Source organism: Sander lucioperca, chromosome 8, assembly GCF_008315115.2.
Source record: "Sander lucioperca isolate FBNREF2018 chromosome 8, SLUC_FBN_1.2, whole genome shotgun sequence".
Classification (NCBI taxonomy): domain Eukaryota; kingdom Metazoa; phylum Chordata; class Actinopteri; order Perciformes; family Percidae; genus Sander; species Sander lucioperca.
The window spans coordinates 770,044-790,961 of record NC_050180.1 but is presented as its reverse complement, the minus strand read 5'-3'; positions in this window follow the sequence as shown (position 1 = coordinate 790,961).

Below are 20,918 nucleotides of genomic sequence, written 5' to 3'. Positions count from 1 at the left end.
ATCTCATGTCAACACTAATGTCACGCTAAACAATATAGCTACACAATATAGCTATGCAATAGGCCTTACTGTCTACACTGTGTACAGTGTGGAAAACTACTTACTTCAAGCTAATGGGGACTTTTTTTTTTTTAAACATGCGAATTAGTAACCTTTTATGCTAACGTAAAGCATGTAGGCTAATAATATAGCTAATAACGTTAGCTAACGCAATTGCAACACGGTTATCTCATGTCAACACTAATGTCATGCCACCATAACACATTTAAAACATTTTTCTATGTATTGTTTTCGCTTATTGACGCCTTTTGACTAAATAATCACAGTTTAAAGGCTCTCATTTTAATGGTCTTACCTGTACATATCCCCGTTATCCAGCAGACTTCCGGTTAGCGGCGACCTGGATTCCTCCTGGGATTGGATCTGGAGTCTTCTCGTGTATTTATCCGTGATTAACCATGCGAATGGATGATAACAGCCTTCTGAGCCTACCAGTAGGCGTAGCAGGCCCCTTCTGACCCATATCTATGAGGCTGATAACCACTGATAACGCCCATTCAATCCAATGATAACATTCGAAGCGGGTGCAAAAACCTGTATATATGTTTTGGCCCACAAACCATGCCCCTCCAGACATTTTTGACTGACTTTAACACTGTCCCACATTATTATCATACTGCCCCCCTTTTCCAAACCACATTTCCTAAAGTGGGACACTTGGAAATGTAATAATAATAATAATAATAATAATAATAATAATTAAAGCTGCAAGCAGCGATGACGGGCCCTCACCCCTTGCCCCGGGGGTTACTGGCAGACGCAATATCACATGTAAACCACACATTCTAAGTTTCATGTAAACTGGAATACTTTTAGACAAACAATAGGTTCCTTCGCACTTTCATGCTCTGGCCCTAACTAAAACTGCAAGCAGTTATGACGGGGTCCAAGCCTCCTGGCGCCAGTCACCCCGACGACCCGGGGAGTGTGCAAAAGTGGGACCTAAAGCGCAACGGTGGGGAGGCAAACGTCAGGAAATATTAAGTGGTGTGAGCCGCAGGGTCTGCCATTGCAAATATCCCAGAGCCCTAAAGGATTTTTGACAAACTCTGGTCCATCTGGTTTTATTTTCTATAAAAGCTTGTAAAACATCAACCCTGTTTTTTTTTTTTTTCAGGAAAAACTGGGCTATTAGAATATTTGTGCTGCAGTACGGAGCCCCCCTGGTCCCACTTTGTAAAAAAAAATTAATTATAACTATCTCGTGGCCTCAAGATAGTATCTCGTGGCCTCGAGATAGTAACTCGTGGCCTCGAGATACGTATCTCGTGGCCTCAAGATAGTATCTCGTGGCCTCAAGATAGTATCTCGTGGCCTCGAGATAGTAACTCGTGGCCTCAAGATACGTATCTCGTGGCCTCAAGATAAGTGTATATAAAAGGAGAATGCACAATGGAGCAGCTTTTCTCCCCAAAGCAGAGTTTCTCCTAAAACCCAACCTCCGCCATCCCGTTATTGTGGCGCGTCCCCTGCGGCCGTCTCCCGGCGCGTAAGGCGCCCTTTCCCCGTTATGTTTCTCCTAAACCCAACCGCCATCCCGTTATTGTGGCGGGTCCCCCGCGGCCGTCTCCCGGCGCGTAAGGCGCCCTTTCCCCGTTAGGTTTCTCCTAAACCCAACCTCCGTCATCCCGTTATTGTGGCGCGTCCCCCGCGGCCGTCTCCCGGCGCGTAAGGTGCCCTTTCCCCGTTAGGTTTCTCCTAAACCCAACCTCCGCCATCCCGTTATTGTGACGCGTCCCCCGCGCCCGTCTCCCGGCGCGTAAGGCGCCCTTTCCCCGTTATGTTTCTCCTAAACCCAACCTCTGCCATCCCGTTTTTGTGGCGGGTCCCCCGCGGCCGTCTCCCAGCGCGTAAGGCGCCCTTTCCTCGTTAGGTTTGTCCTAAACCCAACCTCCGCCATCCCGTTATTCTGGCGCGTCCCCCGCGGCCGTCTCCCGACGCGTAAGGTGCCCTTTCCCTGTTAGGTTTCTCCTAAACCCAACCTCCGCCATCCCGTTATTGTGACTATATTTATACTTTTTACATGTATATACTTGTTTATTTACCAACTTCTATTATTATTTATATTCCTTTAAATGTCTTGATGCACTCTCTGCTTTGGGGAGAAAAGCTGCTCCATTGTGCATTCTCCTTTTATATACACTTATCTTGAGGCCACGAGTTACTATCTTGAGGCCACAAGATAGTATCTTGAGGCCACGAGATAGTATCTTGATCATCCTACGTTTCATGTATTGCAACTGAGACCGGCTTCAGTTGCGATACATGAAACGTAGGATGACACCTCATAGTCCATGGCAACTTTAACCGTACAGCAGAGGGCTTGACAACAGAATCAATAACAAACGGCCCCAAAAATCGAGGTGCCAACTTGCGTGAGTCAACCCGCAGGGGAACGTTCTTAGAAGAAAGCCACACCTGTTGTCCGGGCTGGTACTGGGGGGCTGGGTTCCTGTGCCGGTCCACCGAACTCTTGTTCTGCTCCGTGGTCCTGAGCAACGCTTCACGGGTGTCCCTCCACACTTGGTGACAGCGACGCAGGTTCTCCTGAACAGAGGGAACAGCCAATTCCTTCTCCTGGTCAGGAAACAGAGGAGGTTGGTACCCCAGTGACGCCTCGAAAGGGGACAGGCCGGTAGCAGAGGTGGTAAGGGAGTTGTGTTCATCAATGGACTTAGAAAAAATCAGAATGTCGTCCAGATAAACGAAAACAAAACGGTTTAACATGTCTCTTAACACATCATTGACCATGGTTTGAAATACAGCGGGTGCATTAGTGAGTCCAAAAGGCATTACCAGATATTCAAAGTGTCCCAGTGGTGTGTTGAAGGCTGTTTTCCACTCGTCTCCTTGCCGAATCCTGATGAGATGATAGGCGTTGCGCAGATCCAGTTTAGAGAAGACGGTGGCGCCCTGAAGAGGTTCAAAAGCAGAATTGATTAATTCTGTACTCGTACCGCCCCCCCATGTGTCATGAAAAAATGCCGCTTCGCCCATGCCAAAAACCGCTACTGCATATTACAATGTACTCTTTGTAAAGATTATTAGGGCCCGAGCGCCGACAGCGGCGAAGGCCCTATTGGAACTGAAAGAATTATTATTTTCTGCAAATGAATTGGCTTTTTGAGGGGCTTAACATATTCAAAAACACACCAAAATTGGTGGTCGCATCAAGTCTGGTGAAAATTTACGTATTTTAAGGGTTTCGGGAATAGGCGCCCAAAAATGGCTCGCTAGCGCCCCCTAAAATGTTAAAAAAATTGAGCCCCTGCAGTGCGTTTAACAGAGACTCACAAAAGTTGGTTCACATATGTAACATATCAAGATGTACATAAAACGTCATTGGAGCCATACCCTAAACCCAACAGGAAGTCCGCCATTTTGATTTCAAAGTTCGAAATTAGTGCGATTTTGGCCATTTCCACGTCGTACTTTAACGAACTCCTCCTAGAGATTTCATCCGATCAACTTCAAATTTGGTCTGTACCATCTTAAGACGTTAAAGATGAAAAGTTGTTAAAAGAAAAACTTTTCGTCATAGGGCGTGGGCGTGGCGGGGCAGCCATTTTGTGCGTTTCGCCATCAAAACAGGAAGTGGGTGTAACTTGAGTGTACATTGTCCAACTGGCTCGAAACTTTTCAGGATTCATAAGAGTCCAACCCTGAGGACAAATAAAGGCAGATATTTACTTAAAGTCATAGCGCTCCCTAGTGGCAACAGGAAGTAGGCCTAGAAGTCAAGGTGCTATACTTTAACGAACTCCTCCTAGAGATTTCATCCGGCGGACTTCAAATTTGGTCTGTATCTTCTCAACACCTTAAAGATGAAAAGTTATTAAAAGAAAAACTTTTCGTCAGACGGTGTGGGCGTGGCGTGGTGGCCATTTTGAGTGTTTAGCGATGAACAAAGAAAATGTTGTAACTTGAGTGTACGTTGTCGTATCTGCCTGAAATTTCTCACGATTGACAAGGGTCCAGGCCTGAGGACATCTACAGACCAATATTTACTTTTGGTCATAGCGCCCCCCGCTGGCAAAAGGAAATGCGCCTTATATGACAAACATCATCCGATTTACATGAAACTTATAATGTGTGGTCGACACATGATATTGAGCCGCCCCCTATACTTTAACCACGCCCACTTACTCAGGCCACGCCCCCTTTCATTACATTTGAACCGTTTAGAGTCTTGTGTGAGGTGTGATTGAACTCAGCAGAGACTTCCTTCTTCATTGGTGATGGTTTGGCCCGCCCCCTATGTTTAAGCCACGCCCCCTTTCATAAATGCTGACCCATCTAAGGTAGAGTCTTGTGTGAGGTATCGTTGAACTCAGAAGAGAATTCCTTTTTAATGGGTGATGGTTTGACCCGCCCCCTATAATTTAGCCATGCCCCCTGCCACAGCTAATGAACTGTATGACGTAGAGTCTTGTGTGAGGTATTGTTGAACTCAGCAGGGAGTTCCCTTTTCATTGGTGACGATTTGCAGTGTCTGAGTGCCACGCAAATGCATGGTTGCAAGGAGCGGCGTCCGCCAGTAACCCCAACGCGCGCAGAGGCGCGAGGGCCCGTCCATCGCTGCTTGCAGCTTTAATTATTATTATTATTCAATTCAATTATTACTCTTAGTTATTTAATTAAGTTGAAATGATTACGTCCTATCCGAGGACAACTGATTTTGTAGGCAGCATATAATCATTAAATTAATAATAATTAAAAATAAACCTATAAAAGAACCTTACATATGTGCAAAGGACTAGAACCCGACGGGACCCGACGGGTTCGGTCTGGTTCGGTCTTAATTTCTATCATTTTACACGGGCTCGGGCTTGCGCTCTGGGTTGCGCAGTAAGGTGAGCGGTCAGGTGATGCGTTTCGATTAGCGTGAAAATGGATGCTGAGGAGGTGAAACAGAGGCTGGCCATGTGCATAATGAGAATAATGAGCCAGTGGGTGTGTGCGTGCGCACATTTGAATAATGTTGGGCTGTAAACGGGTTTGGGCTTTTAAACAGCTGTCAATCAAAATGTACTTGTCGGGCTCGGGCCAAATTCTGTCGGGCTCGGTCCTTTTCGGGCCTAACTTTTAAGGCCCGATAACAGCTCTACAAAGGACCCCTGATTATAACCTTGATTCTTTTTTTTCATGAAAATGTTATTAATTTCCAACAGAATTAGCACTTTTCTTAGTGGGACATGTTTTTACCAAAGTTTCAAGAATCAGTTTTGAACATTTTGATATGAAACACACGGGGATCAGTTATATGCAAATGTCCTTAAAAGGAGAATTCAAGAAGATGTGTAAGAATGCTGTTAGACCTCAGAGAGTTAATGTGTTGATCAAATGATCATGGTTAAAGGTTATTCCATTCAGTGGTGGAAGAAGAAGTCAACTCACTTTTACTTGAGTAAAAGTAACAGCAGTGTAGAAAGAAAAAGACCTGCATTCAAGTTGAAGTACAAAAGTATTAGCATCAAAATATACAAAAAGTACTCAGTACTCACTGTCTTTCCTCACAGCTCTGGCTCTGTATAGAAGACATAATAGTTATTATTATTATAATAGTGTTTTAGGTAAACAGCACGGTCGCCCAATGGTTAGCACTGTGGCCTCACAGCAAGAAGGTACCGCGTTCAAACCCTGGTCATCCCGGGCCTTTCTGTGTGGAGTTTGCATGTTCTCCCCGTGTGTGCATGGGGTTTTCTCCGGGTACTCCGGTTTTCCCCACCACTAAAAATATGTTCCCCTCCCTCTCTACCAAGCTTATGTGTGGTGAGCGTCTGGCATCGTAAGGCTGCTGTGCATCACCCAGGTGGGTGCTACACATTGGTGGTGTTAGAGAGTAGTCCCCCCCCCCGAAGCGCTTTGAGTGTCTATGATAAAGCGCTATATAAATGTACTGAATTATTATTATTATTTTGTATCTAGTAATTTATAGCATCACTGGAAAAAACTAAAGGTACATAACAGAAAGCAATAGACAAAGAAGAGTGACTAATCCTGCCTCTCTACAGCGTCATGCGGCAGGTTTTCTTCACCACATTGGATGTCTGCATCATCTCTGAATACAAATGAATGTTGCGTTTCCATTGCTTTCATCTCCATTACTTTCTGAAAACACTAAGTGTGCAGTTTTACATTTATTTTATAGCTGTGTATGTAACCTCAGCCATCGTACCTGGACACATTGGCATCATAGCTCTTTTACCTCTTCCCTGTTTCGTTCAAACAAACATTCCTATGGCTCCATGTCTGACTACGGCTTCCTGTCTGACCACGGCTCATTGTCTGACTACGGCTCATTGTCTGACTACGGCTCATTGTCTGACTACGGCTCATTGTCTGACTACGGCTCATTGTCTGACTACGGCTCATTGTCTGACTACGGCTCATTGTCCGACTACGGCTCATTGTCCGACTACGGCTCCATGTCCGACCATGGCTCCATGTCCGGCCAGGCTCTATGTCCGATCACGACTAGCCATCCGATTGCATACCAACTGCTACTCATGATCCGTTTCTCCGAGCATATGTGGAGCTGTCTGAGCGGAGTTATAAGGAGCTGGAAGCCTCACCCTGATCAGCACTGTGTCAACACTTGTCTTGTTTCTCTAGACCTTGTACCTGGTGCATGTGTGTGGACGTGGATGTGTGTTCCGCTGTGAGATAGCCCTGTGTTTTCACTCTGCATCCGTTCATCTGTAGTCAGTGTCCCGAGAAGGACTGACATATTCTGGGTTTTCTTTATTTACTAAAACAAAAAAGGCTGAAAGACTAAAATCCATTCTGTTTTGAGTCTGTGGTTAACCGTTTTGCCTGCAGCGTGTTAGCATTTGAACAAAGTGCTGTATGTCCACAGTGTGTACAGACTGTACTTACAGTTTTGCCTGAGGCCTCTTGGAGGAGCATTTAGAGATGTTGTTAGAGCAGCTTCTTACACTTACAGATAACAGTAAAGACGTTATACTGTCAGCTATTCCATCAATCAATAGATAATCTCTCTAAGTTAATAAAAACAAAATATCGGTCATGCATAATTCCTAAAATAATGATACTATAATAGTGAGTAAGCGTTGGGTTCCAAACATTTGAATTAGTTTTTTGTTTTTTGTTAAACTAATGCTGCACCACTGTAATGTCTAAGTATGATGCCAAACTGTTCTATGATTGTTTAAATCACATAATATTTGTGAAAATACGCAGATGAAGTTGTAAAAAAAAAAAAAAAGATATTAATGATGGCTCAGGTACTGCTGCTTCCACTATGAAAGCATGGAGCAGCGCCAGAGCCAGAATGAAAGCTGACAACATGGAGGCAAAGCTGAGACACATTCAGTGCATCTCACTTTCCTTGAATTGCATCCTTGGTTCCTCCACTTGCCTCCCTTCCTTGCGGAAATCATGGGCGGAGTGAGGAAACGAGGAAATGTGTTTTAGAGGGATGAGACGTCCTTTCCTCTGAAGCGTCACATGAATTTGTCTGCTGTTTGGGCGGAGTTAGTAACTCCTTCAGCTGCACGGCTTCCAGGAAGGCTGCTCTCTGTATCCTTGCTTATAGTTCCTCGGAGATCCCTCCTCGAGAAATAAGAGCTTTCAGACGGCCTTCACAGAGAAGGGACAACATAACTTCTGGTTGAGTCCTCGGACTGAGGAGTTATCAAGTAAGGGACATGGGATGCAGCCCAGAGCCTGGAGAGAGACCTCGACACCAACAATACCAAAGACACGTGGCAGGCCATCCAGCAGCAGTGTCACACATACTCTCCTCCCATCTGGCAGACGCTATAGAGCCAGTAGGTGCAACATTTTCATTTGTCCCCACATCTATAGCACTACTGAACAAGCAACCAGTCCAGTCCTCATCACTATAACACTGGGCTAGCTTTAACCTATGAAACTCACCATGTTCATGCTCTTATATCAGCAATTAACATTCTTTTATTTGTGCAATTCCCTTTCTATGCGTCATTTATTTGATAATAGGGCACGTGCAAGTACATTGTTGTCTTGTTATATATTGTCATGTAGTGTACTGTCTGTGACAAACTGTGTGACTGATAACTAATGCATGTGTTTGTACGCAGCTGTTGTCAGCGCTTCTTGGCCAAGACAAATTCCCTACGGGATAATAAGGTTGATCTTATCTTACCATATCTTTTCATATCTTATCTTATCTTATCTTATCATGTGTGTGGCCAGATGAGCTCAACCAGGCACGTGCACGACATCAAAAGGGGCTTGAGCACCTGCACTTTTTTTTCCTGGAGAGAAAGTGCCCTTTCTTCTGGATGCATGTTTTTTTATGACTGAATATAGCCTGTAGCCTATATATTACTGTTTGCACACAGCTTCCCCGTCAAACAAATGTATTTATTGAATTAAAAAAATCTAAATATCAGATCGGGAAATTAGACTCTCTATCTCTCTCTCTCTCTCTCTCCCCGATGCTCAGCAGCAGTGCGGCTGCAAACAGACACACACACACACACACACACACACACACACACACACACAGAAAGGCAGCAGTCTCTTCCAGCTCCTACCTCAGAAAGTTTTTCTTGTCATGTGTGGAGGTGAGTGGTGATGAACTAAAGACTAAGCAGCCAGTGCCTCGAGTTTACAGCTAATTAGCAAAATGACAAAACAAATAGTTAACTTCTGTCTTGCTAACATGCATGAGCTATAGCTTATGTATTATGTTAGCTAAGGTTTAGCAGAGGCATCATGGCCCTACAGGCTAATGTTCTGTACTTAATGGAGACACTCCAGATGAACAGCTACAGTAGAATCTGTGTCTACACTGTAACAAATTGCTGTAGTTTCTACAGTAAAATTTTACAGTTACTTCTTGTGATATTTTACAAAGTTAAGCTGTACATCGCAATGCATTGTGGGTCCAAAATAATTACACTAGCTGACAGCATTTTTCCACGGTAACATATTGTTAAATTACAGGCAAATTGCGTTCTGACTGTAAATTATGCATATACAGTTTAATACTGTTAATACTGCGTTGCACAAGGAAGTTTGAAAGAGGAGCATCTGACGACTGAAGTAGAGGAGCAATGGTCGCAGCGCTCTACTTTTCCATAATGTAAATTAAATCTAAATTTAAAGTGAAGTGATCATGTTACATTGTGACTAACGTTAGACATCGTTAGCTAGCTAGCTAACGTTAAGTTAACCCGTAGGCCTATGTGTTTTTTGACACACCAGACCTCAGTGAGCGCCATTGCATGTTAGCTCTTTGTGAGAACAATGTTGTTTTATTTGTGTGAGTGACTGTAATTTGACATTATTTTAGCTAAGTTGTGTTATAGAACTAGCTAGCTAGTCGCCAGCACGAGCTCAGTTTGCATGTTCTCTTTTGAAAACATTTAGTGAAGCTAAAGCTAGCTAGCGTTAGCCTACATTCATTAACATTAACCCTATCTCCTGAAGTATGGGGACTGCCCCATCTGTATTCTGAATAGTTAAAAAAAATTCTATTGGACCAAAAGCCCATAACGTTAGTCCGATGTCCCGGTACCCTGAAAACAAAAGCCGACTGCTTTGAATACCCGTTGTTGCAAAAATACGGTACGTCCAGTGACTTTCCAGACTCCCTTCAGTAGGGTGACCAGACGTCCCCGGTTTCCGGGGACAGTCCCCGGTTCCGGAAATGTCCCCGGTTTTCACTGTGACTGACAGACCCGAAATTGGAATGAAAGAAAGAAAACATTGACCAAACGTATAGTCCCGCACCAGGCCCGGATTGGCTAATCGGGAGCACCGGGAAAATTCCCGGTGGGCCGGTCTGTTTTTTTGGCCGCGAGGGCCGTTGTTGTCGTGGCACTGGGTTGAAATATGGATGCTGTCACTCACAGCAGCCCCACTTTTTTATTTATTATTTTACCGCAGCCCCGCTCTTTTTATTTATTATTTTACCACAGTCCCACTCTTTTTTATTTCATATTTTCTCGCAGAGTGCAGCCTGCAGGTTAATGATGACTAAGGTGACCAGATTTCTGAGACAAAATCCGGGGACAGTTTCAGCTCAGAAGCGTAAATACTCCCAAACAGGTAATGTTTTTATCTTTGTAAACTTAAAAAGGGGACACTGCCCCAGGGCCCCCTAGGGGGGTTCATGGACATGCTCCGCTGTAAGAAAATGTTGTCTATTTTAACGTTTTGCATCAATCTGGTTCACTTTGAAAAGAAATTCAGAGGTTAGACTTGATTATTCTTATCTATGGATGGAAATATTTGTGCTGTAGCCTGAGTTAGTTTGCACTTCAGAATTTTAACCATGCACACACAAGTGGAATAGTTTTTTCTTCATATTTTTGCATTAATGTCACTAGGAAGCATACCAGTAGAAATATATATTCATATTTGTAAGTGGGATATATATTACTGTAATAGGACAATTGTCCAGCTTGTATGTTGTTGTTCATAAAAGTGCTCGTTTTGCCACTGACAGACTCAAATTAATATTATAAGTGTCTGATAACATTATGGAAAGGATTTCTAAGGAGGTCGACCTTTCTGTTAAAGAGTAAGATCCTTTTTTCAAACATAAAAAATCCGTGAAATTGCGTTCGCTAAACCCACCACACTCCATGTAAATAAACGAAATTTTATCATTGTAAAACATGGGCACATGCACGTGTAGGGTGCGCGTTTGGTCAATGTTTTCTTTCTTTTATTCCAATTTCAGGTCGTCAGTCGCAGTAGTGAAAACCGGGGACATTTCCGGGAACAGATCCAGTCGGGGACAAGTCACCGAAACCGGGGACTGTCCCCAGAAACCGGGGACGGCTGGTCACCCTAATGACGACGTGATTATCTTTTGACTCCCTGGCCCCGCAAGTTGCTCAAAATAAAAAAAGTCAGATAAAAATGGATAACAGGAGGCGCAAAGGCGGCGCTGAAAAGGCCAGAATAAAAAAAGAAGAAAGCTTTGGAAACTGACACGGCCAAATGTTCTAAGCTGAGCACATTTTCCCTCAAAAAAACAAATGAAGACGACGAGGCTAACGTAAGTAAGCTAACGTTAAGGTAGTTAGGAGCAGTGCAAGATGCTAGCGAAAATAGATTCTGATACTGTCCTGTTATTTAGGCTACTGTTCTAATAAATCTTCACTGTGAAGCAAAACTTAGGCTACTGTTTTTGCACTGAATTGGAAATGATGATATTTTTCAAAAATACAATGAATTACAAGGCTGTAGAGAACAGTGCGCCTATTGCAGACTTATATTCTGAGGTTTTAATGACATTATTTTAATATAGTCGTGAACTAAAGTGGGCCGGTCTAAGGCATGAAACAATAGGGCTGAAAATGAGTCCCAATCCGGCCCTGTCCCGCACCCTACACGCGCAGGCTCAAGACAGCCAGAGCAAGTGCTGCTCAGAGCTCAACTTCGGTAAAGTTAGAAAGATATTCACAGATTTGAACATCCGGGATCAATTACTCTACAGCGAAATGTTATTAAATCACAAACGATGCATCTTTCCTACCGTAGTAAGGTAAACAACGGGCTACAAACTCATTTTCATCAAAATGAGCCGTCCTCCAACCTCGAGAAATAACATTGGTCTCACATTGGTAAGACGAGTGCTTAGGGACTGTCTACAAACTACAACATCTTAGGGACCGTCTACAAACTACAACACTGAAAAGAGATACAACAAAAATATTTATTAATTTAATGATTAAATAAGGTAGTGTCTCCAAACTTACCTCAATTATAACTTGTCTCCTGCTAGTTGTACTACAACACTTACTTTACAAAAAATAAGCATATTCATAATTTTGGGGAATATGTTTTGCCAAAAACATTTAATATTTTAATAATTAAATAGAGTCGTGTCTCTAAACTTACCTCACATATAATTAGTCTTCTGCTGGTTATACATCACTTATTTTTCAAAAATAGGCATATGCCTAATTTTGGGGAATATTCTTTGCCAAAAAAAATTTACAATATGTCATAATTACAGAGAGTCAGTGGCGCAAAAAGTGGGTATGCGCTATATGCGGTGCATAGGGGCGCAGCACCATGGGGGGCGCCAAAGCGATGGTAAAAAAAATAAAAACCCGGGGAGCGGATGGGGGAGCGGATGGGGGAGCGGATGGGGGAGCGGTTGAGCAGCGTTAGCGCAGAGCAAGCAGGTACGAGTAGTGAAGTAGAGTAGCATGGAAAAAGAAAAAGAACAAAGCAAAACAGCTGTTGGGGCTAAAAATAGAAAAAGAAAGAGGGAAAAGGAGATGACATGTTAAGGGATGCGACAGCAGTTAAATAAGTGGATGGTGAAAGGCAACAGGTAGGATTTAAAGTGTAACGTCTGTGCTTGGAGGCTTGCAAATATTCATGTTAACAGACTAGCTAGCGTTTGCTAACACTGGGAATGTAGCAGCCAAATGGGGGTTTACAGCTAGCTTAGAATATGCAAAACTGAGGTAGTTGAGCTGAAAACTGGAAAATATAAGGTAGCATGTACAATAAATGACAAGAATCTGGAAAACATAACTAATGCAATAACTCTGGTTTACCGTGGAATCATGCATAGATTTGCTACCAAACTTGGAGGCTTGCAAATATTCATGTTAACAGACTGGCTAGTGTTTGCTAACTTAATGCAAACCAATGTTGCTGATAGCTACATTTAGATTTTGGTTAAACCCTATGGTACCGATCCCATGCATGACATATCTCAATTTTTTTAAGGTCAAATAACAACTGGTAAATATAAGGTAGCATTCACAATAAATGACAAGAAGAAAATAAATAAATATGAAAAAAAAAAAAAAAAAAAAAAAAAAAATATATATATATATATATATATATATATATATATTTAAAATCCAAAATGTGAATGTAATTTCAACAGCAGCACAACCTTACTGCCTAATAGTTGTCTTATCTGATGCCATCACTAGGCTGATTTAAGAATTGAATTTAGGCTGCTATATTTAACAGTGAGTTCATTTCATTCAGGTGTGAGGATGGTGGATCAGGAAAGACTGGGGAAGGCAACAGGTAGGTCTAACATTAGGTGGAAGTGTAGGGGGAGCCACTTGATACCAACAGATTCATTTCTTAATATTATTAATATGGAACAACTAATGAAAAATCTATTACATAATGTTTGTTTGACAATATGTCTTAGTGGAGAAGAACACAGGCAAGGAGTGAATGAGACAGACATGAGGTCGGCGATGGCATCAGGTAGAGATGAGACCAGTGATGACATCACGTAGAGATGAGACCAGTGATGACATCACGTAGAGATGAGACCAGTGATGACATCACGTAGAGATGAGACCAGTGATGACATCACGTAGAGATGAGACCAGTGATGACATCAAGTAGAGATGAGACCAGTGATGACATCACGTAGAGATGAGACCAGTGATGACATCACGTAGAGATGAGACCAGTGATGACATCACGTAGAGATGAGACCAGTGATGACATCACGTAGAGATGAGACCAGTGATGACATCAAGTAGGAGTTCTATTAGTTAGACCACACAAAACTAAATGTCCAGTATGGTTTGAAGTTCTGTTGACCAACCTATTCACTGTGTCCTTTTTGGGGGAAAAATAGCATCACCTATTACCTTATCAACTAGGGGTTGCTGATTTTTTTGGCCAATTCTCACAATTAGGCTGCCAAGGGCAACCGGGGGACCGTTAACGTCACTGATATACTTTGAAAGTTAAACCTTTATTATTTAAAGCCCATACATGATGATGTCTGGTACACTTCTTTTTTTTTTAAATTGTTGCTGCATACCCCTCTGACTCTGGGTAGTTGCGCCCCTGCAGAGAGTCATGTCTCCAAAACTACTCCTCACATAGAAGCGCCTCTGCTGGTTGTACTACAGCACTTACCTTTCAAAAATAAGCATAATCATAATTTTGGGGAATATTATTTACCAAAAACATTTAATATTTTAATAATTAAATAGAGTTGTGTCTCTAAACTTACCTCACACATAATTAGTGTTCTGCTGGTTCAAAAATAGGCATATGCATCATTTTGGGGAATATGTTTTGCCATACTTTTTTTTTTTTTTTAAATATATGTCATAATTACAAAGAGGCATGTCTCCAAAACTACTCCACACATAGAACCCCCCCTGCTGGTTGAACCAGATTGATGCATTTAAACGTTAAAACAGACAACATTTTCTTACAGGGGAGCATGCCCATGGATCCCCCCCTAGGGGGGCTTGTGCCCCAGTGCAGCTCTAGGTCTAGTGACGTCCCTGGGGCAGTGTCCCCGTTTTAAGTTTACAAAGATAAAATCATTACCTGTTTTGGAGGTATTTACGCTACTGAGCTGAAAATGTCCCTGAATATTATCTTAGAAATCTGGTCACCTTGCCCTTGAGATATTGCTCAATTTAACAGATAAATCATAATACAACGTATAAATCATAGCGTTATCATAACGTTTGACTTTGTATGACTCTTTAAGAAATACTTGTAATGTCAGCTGACATTTAACTTCTGCAGCTCTTCTGCAAAAATTAAGTTACATAACATTAGACAAGGTGGGCTTTTGATTTTGGGATAACGGGCCATTGGACTACGGGCTTTTCAGTCCAGTGGGAAGTTTTTTTAATGAGTATTAGCAGAGATAGGTTGAGTCATCGCTGATATTATTATACATTAACTCATGTTATACTAGACATTCATTAACGTTGGTTGTGGTTCTAAGTTACACAACCTTATCGTGTAGAATACAATAATCTACTTACCTTAGACTGCTGCTGAGTGTCATTTCTATAACTATTACACCTGACTCTCATAAATGATCATTGTGATACGGGTAACATTGTATAAGGTTAAAATCCTATGAAACACCATAGTGATAGTTACTCATAATATAAGGTGTCCCCCACAACAATAAGACACCGTAGACGTTGTTTAACACTGCTATAAAGGTGTCCTTTACAGCCATAAGACACCTTAGTTAAATGTACAGTTAAATATCTTCAGTAAGGTGTTTTCTATAGCCTCAATTGACGAATAAACCGATATCACTGATCAAGAGTCTTCAGTGACATGGTTCACTGATTTTTGGGTGTTTTGTTGGTATGAATTCCTCAGTAAGCGTTTTAACACTCTGGACTATATTGTCATATACTTTGTATAAAAAAAATACATAAATAAATAAAATAAACGACTGTTGTGAGTTAGTCAGTTAGGTTGCTTGGCGGTAGAAAGTGTATGTCGCTGTGACAGAAGGACAGTTTTTGGTGAGGTGTAGAGAGATAGGAAGACTGTGAAAAGCTTACGGGACAATCTAAGACAGTGGGCTGCCTGGAGAGAAAGAAGTTTGTCAGGCGGCAGTTAGTGAGTGAGAGGATCAGATTACATGTCGCTGTAGCAGCGGGGAGGGGCCTGCCATGCCGTTGTTCCTGTGCTATTTCGACGTACACACACACTCTTTCTTACGCTCGGCCCCTGTTATGCTGTAATGATTTGCCTTCTCCCCGTTTTTACCACTCTTTACTATAATACTATATCTCTGGTATACTTCAGGGGACACACGTTTGTGGTAGACCTGACATATTCAGTTTATTACTGATATAGGCCTACCTATGATCTAATAGTAATAATAATAATAACGATACTAATTGGAATAGACTTTATCTGTAATGCATTTTGCAGTTAGAACTAATCTCAAAGTGCTACAGTTCTTAATATAATATACCTGTTTGGTATATTAAAGAGGGAGAAAAACAAAGTGGACTAGCTTTGAGAGGGAAAGAACTGTTAGACAGCAGTCAGAGCGTGACTGGATCAGGTTACAGGTGGGCGTTTTCCGGCGGGGAGGAGCTGTCTGTTAGTGAGCGGCTGCAGCAGCGAGGAGGAGCCTGCTGCAGGCCTTTTGTCTCTGTGCAGCTCAGCACACGAACATAACAGCTTGAACTGTAACACACACGATCATTTTTTAATAACTTGAATTGGCAAAAAAAAAAAAAATAAATAAATAAATAAAAAAATTAAAATTAAATTATTATCTCAAGACACTTGAGGTTGGGACATGTTGACCAGTGCGGTCAAGTGTCATTTTAAATGCTGAAACTCCTGAGCAACGGGATGAGTTACTACAAAAACTTAAAGCGCTAAATATACATATTCAGGCCCCACTAGTGGAGCCTCAGAAGCAACCTCCCTCTCAGCAGCAGGCTCCCCAAATACATCAGCCCCCACTTTATGAGCCTCCAGCTCAAAACGTTTATCAGCCTCCTCAGGGTCAGTTCTGCGGGCGAGGTAGAGGAAGAGGTAGATCTCGGGGTGGCTATCAGAAGTGGCCACAAAACCAGGGACAGCCACGAAACCAGACACAGCAATTGTGTTATACGTGTGGCAAACCGGGACACTTGAGAAGGAACTGTTACAGTAACAGGCAGGCCGCACAAGGATCGGTGCAGCAGGGCGTGTATTTTCCTCCCCAGCCAACAGGGCCCCCGGTGCCGAAACCAACGGGCTCCACAATAGCCACAACCCTGGTGAGGCTGTGCAGAGAGCCCTGCTGCCCCACTAAATTATCTTCAAAATAGCACCTCAGTGGCATGGGTCTCTGGTCAAATTGACCATTGACCTACTTTTTGCCTTTCCTCTGAACTATATATAAATGACAGTTTTCCTATTAATGACGGAAAATATGCCTTCCCATAATGCCATTAGCTGATGGAATTTGTGAAACGCATATTTGATTAAAAGTTCTAAAGGTTAACTTCCACAATCGATTTCCTACCTGAAAACAGTATTTATCCGTGTTTACTTTCGGTATGCTTTTTCTCTGTCCCTGTTGGGCCAGATGAAAAAGGGAGGGGTAGATTTTAAGTTTATTTTGAGTTCCCCCTCTCTGACCTCTCAGTGGTTTGGTCCACTGCCTGCTGCACATTAGGATCTGCCCTCGACTCACAGCCACATCAGATAGTGACAGGAATGTAGTAAGTAGATGGTTCAGGGCTATTTTATTCACATTAGACATTAGATGAAGATGACTCTTTTCTCAAATAGTAATTAATAAATTAGTCATAAAAAGTCAAATAAAAGTTTGTTATGTTAGTATAATATAATGTCACGTTAGTTCATATTTTAGGAGGTGTGTGGCTGTCAGGATTAGCAGATGATCTTTACCAGTGGCTCACTAATTTACATTATAGTCAGCTAATTTAACAATTGTATAAAAACACTGTATTTCTTTTATATGGGGACACTCTTTCAAAAACATAAATAAATAAATAAAAAGTCATTATGTTTTAAGGTATTTTTGTGGCTTGATTGTAAACTTCAAAATAAATACATGGCTTCAAAGAAGAATATTTTGGTAAGTTTCGTCAGCTTTTTCACTGAATCAAGAGAAACACTGAAAAGAAGGTTAATGGTACAGTCTATGCTACACTAATTATAGTATTAAGATTTTCCTCTGTGTATACATGTCCTCTACCAGTATAGTTGTGGCTGTATTATTTGTGTCCCCTTAAAAATTGCTCTTCGGAAATGTTATGTATTGTCCTCATTAGTGATTATAAGTCTCCAACCATTTTTCTTAAAAAAATAATTGTGTTGCCCTACGGCATTTTCTTTAAATAATGTGTAAATTATTATTTGAAGTTGAAAATAATAACAAATAATAATATTGTTCTCATTATTTCGTTTTATATTGTCGTCTTACTATGACGTCATTTCCAGTTTGTTAGTTGAGAACACTATAATAATGTTTGCTAACCTTTCCAAATTTGAACCTCCAGCAGGCAGTCCATATTTGCTTTGTGTCAAATGACGTCTGGCTGGCCTCGTTACCAGAACAGGACTGGCACTCCTAATATTCTTGTCTGTGCAAAGACATGAGGTCAGTAACAACTAAATTGCTAACTGTGGCAGACAATAGTGATGTGTTGGGACTACATTCTACCTCAGGAGGTAAACATATGAAATATGGTGCTTTATTGTTTGAACTGCCTAACAGTCATACCTATAAGCCATGCTGAATGGATTACTTTGTTTGAAACACTTATTTGTTTGATTTAACCGTTTTGATCTTTCTTTTGCGAAAATATGAGCACTTTTCTGCATTACTATTTTTGTTTATTTTTCCTCACCTTTGGGGCATGTTATTTTTATTACATACATTTTTTACGTAGGTTTTATTTGATTTGAATTATTACTGGCGTCAGCCCATTGTTTGCAATTTTACTTTAGTACTTCTTTGCACAAATGATTTGACTTCTTCTACTGCTATGCCTATTTGCATTTTCTTACTCTGTTGCCTAAGATCGACTACAGTGAAATGTTTCACTGTTGTCAGACCAGACGTAGATTGGCTGTGCGTTCACATAGCATGGAGGAACTCCTCCTTTCTTTACCAAACGCTCTGAAGACGCTATTGCCCACACAGACACAAAGCGTTTCCCCCACAAACCTATTATTGAGGAGTTGTCAGAACTGTTCTAAGTTGATAAATGATCTACTGTATGATGGTGACTAATATAGTTGCTGTGTCTTGTACAGTCCCACAGTCCTGACAGTTTCACTCAGACTCCTCCCTGTCATGCCTCCATCTGTCTCAGCTGTGTTGAAGTTTGCTTAGTTTTGAAAACTGATATCTCATATTACCTGTGCCTCACAATGTCTATTTCATTTCGTACTCTTTCCTTGTTGTTTATTGCTCTGAGTTGTGCTTAGGTCTGAAAAGAGGGTTTTAAGTTCCGAGACACAACGGCTGTCTCGTACATGGATATTATCAGGACCTGGCTGAGGGTTTAGCTTGCTTTTATTTATTTTTTATTTTTAGGTTGGGGCACGTGTGTCAAACTCAAGGCCAGCTGGTCAAATAGATTTTTATCCGATCTGCATATCACGTTTGGTTTACAATGATTTTGGCCCACCTAAAGTTTAGTTGCGTTTTCTTTGTAGTTTGTTGCTTTTTTCAAACTTTTGGCCACTTTCATCTATAATGGCTAACATCATTTTTGCTTACTTTTTTACGTTTTGTATTTCTATCCAACTATGCATGAGAAGATTATGTGAGGCATTTAATTTTTGATTAAATAAAAGCATGTCGACAATCTCCATGTCTGGCCCTTGATGTGGTTCTCCTTTTCCAGTGTGGCCTTTGGTGAACTTGTATGTTGTGTGCTGCTCGGTGTCTTCCCAGTGCAGTGGCTCAACTTTCAAGGTTGACTACAAACGGGGTGTGGTTTCTTAGTGAGCCCTCTAGGAACAGTCAGGGTGGGGCTTCCCAGATGCGCAGACACACGCACACACTCACATTTGACAGTCAAACATAAATCGTGCTATTGTTGCTTACACTTAGCACCACTGTACTGTGGTACATTTTTAACTTGCTTTCTATATTTGTTACTTTCTTTCTAATACAACTAGCTCTAGGGTACATTTTAACTCGTGATGGTTTTTATAAACACTGGACAGCACTGTTACTTTCTGTTGCGACCCAAATCATATATGAAATACACCTGTTGTCTTCGCCATTTTTCAAGCTCCTTACCCTGAAAGGGAGATGGAACACTGTCCCCTGATATATATATTATGAATGCATTTGCATATTTAAATGGGCCTACGTGTAGGGCGTACTAACACCTTGATATTTACCTACCTAGTGCATGGAATAACAAGTTATCACCATATCCTAAGGATTGTTTTTGTGGTTCTACAAATCATGTTTTAATGCTAAACATGCATGGGCCGTGGTGAATCCTTAAGATTTACTGTATCTGTGGATGGCTACTTTAGAGACTACCTTCCAGTGGGGGATTTATATTTGCTAATAATATACTGGACTCATGTTAACACTTTATTTAAAAAAAAACAATAATAACTTTCAATTAATTCAGGACTCCCTCCTTGCATTAACTCTGAGGACCCCCGAGGGGCCACTGAAGATCCCTGAAATAGACAACATGTTTTGTTTGATTGATCTCAGTTCATTGGTTGAGATTATAATTTCAGGTAGCTATGAGATTTCGTTTTAAATAACCTGTTCTATTAGACTCTGCTGGGTTTGTTAGTAACGCTACATACAGACCCTGTATTATTTGGACTTGCTATATGACACATCTTTTTACACTATGTAGTGCATTTTGGTGAACATTTATATACCTTCTGTTATACAGCTTTTGCTATTGTGACAAAGGAGGGTGTTTAAGAAAAAAAAAAGAAAAGAAAAGAAGAAAAACAACATTATTTTGATTTGTTATTGAGTCATGAGTTTGCATGCCTCAAAAAGAGGGATAGCATACCAAATACCAAATTTAAATAAAGTGTTTTAATAAATAACGTGTTATTTTGGATATTTTGGATTTGTATTTTGTTTTCTGGATTTAAAAAAAAAGAAAAAAAGAAAGGTTTAAATTTGTTTTTACCAATTCTTTTTGTTTGTTTTCATTGATATCGCTGAAAATTCTGTTTGCTTGTTTGTTTTATGGCTAAAAATTCGGTTTTGTTCTGTTTGACTTAACATCAGGAACCCGGTGGCTAGGGGCTCCTTCAAGTGATAAAGCGAAACATATGGTCCAGCCCTAGATGGAATCAAATCAAGCCCTACTCTCTACTGCTACCACTTTGAAATCACTGAAAGGATCACCTGGATTCACCTCCATCACACTGTAATAAGGTATTTGGGTTGTCTGGGGGAGACAGAGCGGGCTGAGGAGTCTAGTCTCACTGATCCGAAGTGGGAGAGGGGAGTCTGGGCTACAAAGGGGGTCTTTTAGACTAGAAAAGTGTTATTAGTGGACCGTCTCAAACCCAGTGAAGAAAATATATATGTATACATATATACGTATATCTATATATACAGATTGGATCCCTCAACCATATTAGAG